Here is a 4,337-nt window from a genome sequence, read left to right as displayed (position 1 = left end):
TTTGGGGGGGGGGGGGGGGGGGCAGCCGAAGGGGAGGGTTTCGGGGGCAGCCGAGGTGGGGAGAAGGCAGGAGAGGTCGTGAGCTAGACGCGCCGCGCTGGGGCTGACTTGCGCCGCCGTCGGGGCAAGCAAGGGGGGCGAGGCAGAGGGCGCGTGGGTGCCGTGTGCGTGTGTGCGCAAGTGGTGGACGGCCCCTCGGAGGCCGCTCGGGTCCTCTCGGGTCCTCTCGGGTCCTCTCGGGTCCTCTCGGGTCCTCTCGGGTCCTGTCGGGTCCTGTCGGGTGCTCTCGAAGCCGCCACCTGCCGGCTCGGTCGGCGGCGATCTGAGGCAAAAGGAGGCGTCGGAGGGCCTGGATCGCCTCGGTGCCCTGCTGCTCGACAAGGTAGGCGATCATGTCGGTGACGAAGGCGGAGAGGAGGTGCTGCACCAGCACCCCTGCCCGCGAGGGACAGGCGTGACGAGGCGGGTGGGGGGCGAAGAGACGCTTTCAGCTCGGTGCTGTCTCGGAGGTGTCTCGGAGGTGTCTAGGAGGTGTCTCGGAGGTGTCTCGGAGGTGTCTCGGAGGTGTCTCGGAGGTGTCTCGGAAGTGTCTGCGCAGGCTTGTGGAGAGAGGCCGTGGCGCGCGCCGAACGAGTTGATGAAAGCGCTGACGATGAATCTCCCCATATCTCCCCATATCTCCCCATATCTCGCGCGCCGAACGAGTTGATGAAAGTGTTGACGATGAAGTCGGTGAGGAGGTGGTGGACCTAGTCGCAGAGTACGCCAACGTCAGGGCGGGAGCACGGTCTTGTGCAGCGTCTTCAGAGCACGGCGTGAATACGAGGGAGAAGAATAGAGTGAAGACAGCGGAATACGGGTGAAGACAGCGGAATACGTGGTCCTCTCGGGCGCTAGTTTGGAGACAAGAACACGTCTTCCGCTTCTAGGGTGGTGGACGGTGATGGCGATCCGGTCCGAGGGAGGGGTCACTTGTGCGAAGGGCGCGGAGAGCCGCTCCGGGATCGAGTCTGCGTCGACATGCACCTAGCCAGGGTCAGGGTCGGGGTCAGGGTCGGGGTCAGGGTCGGGGTCAGGGTCGGGGTCAGGGTCGGGGTCAGGGTCGGGGTCGGGGTCAGGGTCGGGGTCAGGGTCGGGGTCAGGGTCGGGGTCAGGGTCGGGGTCAGGGTCAGGGTCAGGGTCAGGGTAGGGGCAGGGTGAGGGGTGAGGGTGAGGGTGAGGGTTGGTTAGGGTCAGGGTTGGTTAGGGTCAGGGTCAGGGTCGGGGGCGGGGGCAGGGGCAGGGGCAGGGTGAGGGGTGAGGGGTGAGGGTGAGGGTGAGGGTGAGGGCGAGGGTGAGGGTGAGGGTGAGGGTGAGGGTGAGGGTCAGGGTGAGGGCAAGGTGAGTGAGGGTGGGGGTGGGGGTGGGGGTGGGGGTGGGGTGAGGTGTGTTGTGTGCACCTGTAGCGCGATCTCGCCAGCGACGTCCTTGACCGACAGCTCCACCTGCGGCACACACACGGGGAAGCCAGGAGAAGGGAGAGAGAGAGTGGGCGAGGGCGAGGAGGGCGAGATTGGGAGAGGAGCAGGCGCGTGCGCGGCGCGGCAGGCCGCGGAGGCGGCACGCCACGTGCGCATCCGCCTCTACCCACGCTGCACCCGAGGGGGAGGCGTGTGCGTGGTACTGTACGCACCTCCTCTGCCGGGTCACCGATCACGAGCGTGTGGACGATGCCCAGCTTGGCCGCTGGGAGCTGCAGGCTGACGCCGTCCTCTCCGCCCACCGGCTCGGTCCAGCCGTCGAACCCCTCCACCCTTCCAAAGTGGCAGGTGAAGTCCACCTCGCGGAACGCCACCACTAGCTGCGTCCAGCCGCTGATTGAACCGCTGCCGCCGTCCGCGCCTGCCGCTGCCCCTGTGGCTGCGCCGCCTCCAAACTCGACGTGCGAGTCGAGGGCAGTCTCGCCATGGCCGTGGCCCACCCGAATGTTGAAGCAAGCCGCCTCGGTGAGCACAATTGACATTTTCTGCCCGCCGCCGACTGGGTCGTCTCCATCGGCGAGCGTCGACAGCCGCAGCACCAGCCGAGCCGAGTGCAGAGTCAGAGTGTCGAGCCACTGCTGCGCGGCCTGCCCCGCGACCAGCGGGAGCAGCGACGACGCGACGAGCAGCGCGATCGCGCGAGCCATCTACTTGCCGGGCATTGGCAAGCGCGAGGAAGGACGAAATAAGCGGTGTTTTTTTATTCTCGCGAGATCGGCCAGGGCCTTCTTCAGGGCTGGTGCGCCATGAGCTCCCCGTTGAGCTGTGCGCTATGCACCCTCATGTGTGCTCCACGTAGCCCACTTTGCGAGCGAGCGTGATCCCGGTGAGGCGTCGTGCCACCTGACCTAGACGTGGAGACGCGAGGGTTGCCCCCCCTTGCCCCACCACCTCGTGTGTGTGGAAAAGTTTACCTTACCTTACCTTACCTCTGGTCAGCTGTTTCGGCTAAGTCGATTTGTACTTTAAGCCTGCCAGCGTTAGATCGCCCTGTGCGCAGATCTCCTGTGCCGCCGCCATATGTCCGTCGCCGGCGCTGCAGAACGGCGAGGACATCGTCAGCCACCAGCTCGAGCTGCAGTCGGACGGTGTGCACGGACGGTGTGTTGCACCAGCGCTACGCAGGCCGCCGAGGGTGGTACACAAGCACGATACGGCGCGGCTCCGCTTCATCAAGGACACCGCCTTTCCGGGCAAGATGGTGCACCATGTGTTCTGTGATCTGTGAGGGTCTGCCCGCAGGCAGTGCCCACAGGTCGGACCATGTAGAAACTACACTGGGGTGCTTAGTGCCGTGCGGCGGCGGTCCGGCAGGCTGCCCCCAAGGCCCCCTGTGGGCCGCTGCGGGTTTGGGAGTTGTGCTTAGGCACAGCTTCGGCGATGGCAGCCCCTCTCGGGGTGTTACATAAGCGGGGAGCCCCCCCCGCTGGTCTCCTCCTTCCCATTTTTCTTTTATTTTGAGGGAAGAACGCCGGGTTTGTCTTGTACGTAGGTAGGTAGGCAGACAGAAAGGTGAGGAACAGTCAGGCTCGGACTGGACACCAGCGCGGTATGGGTGGACACACACCCCGTTGTGTGTGCGAGTGAGTATTCTTGATACGAAACCACGACGACACACACCAGTCGACTCGCATCGGTTGCCTCCATGAACGGCGGAGCTATTCTCGCGCCCACACCACACCTGGCTCCAACGTGGACACGCCCATAGCTGGGGACACTACTAGGTCACGCATGGCATCACAGAAGTTTTGTCTCTGGGCCCCGAAAGGCATCTCTAGCAGTGTCGTTACGCATGCCCCCTCCCCTCCTGGGCGCATGCGCCTCACGTCTCGCCAGAGCATAAGCCCTTGGCGTGTGGCGAGACGAGTTTTTCGCCATCGCAGCGAGCAGCAAGCCGCCCACCGCAACCACACACACACACACACACACACACACCCCGTTGGCGTGCAAAAAAGAATTTTACTTGCGCAGACGGCGCTCACAAAACAAGGACCGAGCCGAGCTCGCTTTGTTTCCTCCGGTCCACCTTACACCAACGGAAAGCTCGGGCCGGCACTCCTGCACTGCAGATGACTCCGCAGCAGGTCTGCTGGCGCTTGCATGGCGTAGATGCTACACGCCCCCTATCCCAGACACGGCGGGCGCGCCCGGCGTGTCCCCGGGCTCGCAAAGCGTGAGCGACTGCAGGCCAACGTCGGCGGCCGGCGCGCGCACCTGGTGTCCACCACCACCAAGCCACCACCACCACCACCACCACCACCACCACCACCACCACCACCACCGCATCACCACCACCACCGCTTTCACTGCCACTCCCGTCGCCGGCCCACGCCGCCGCGCCGCCGCGCCGCCGCACCGCCGCACCGCCGCGCCGTCGCACCGCCACCCAGCTTCCGCTGCCCCCCCCCCCCCCCCCCCTTGGAGTTGTTCTTTTTGGCAAGGGGCTTCAAGCTAGGGGAACCCACAACGCTTCCTTGTTAAGAGCCTCACACAATGCCCTTACAGGAGAGGGCCCAAAAATGGGAGCCGCCAGCGTCGGCCGAAAGGCGCTACATGGTCGACTTCAATGAAACCGAAGAGAGGGCCCAGGTTCAGACCGAGCTCGGGCTGACGGCTTCCGTCAAGGCCGGCATCACGTCGCTGTCGCCTTCGCTCCTCGGAGCTGAGGTGCGCGTGCGCACGCCAGGATCGTCATTGTCCCTCCGGTCTCTCCGAACATCTGCGTATCCCTCGCCCAGGCGTGCGGCGTCAAGAACAACGTCGTCGTGAAGGAGGAGGTCGCCACCGAGGTGTCCGCCGCCGAGGAGGCCGCCGCCG

This window comes from Emiliania huxleyi, assembly GCF_000372725.1.
Source record: "Emiliania huxleyi CCMP1516 unplaced genomic scaffold EMIHUscaffold_92, whole genome shotgun sequence".
Classification (NCBI taxonomy): domain Eukaryota; phylum Haptophyta; order Isochrysidales; family Noelaerhabdaceae; genus Emiliania; species Emiliania huxleyi.
Note: the sequence above shows the minus strand (reverse complement) of the source record.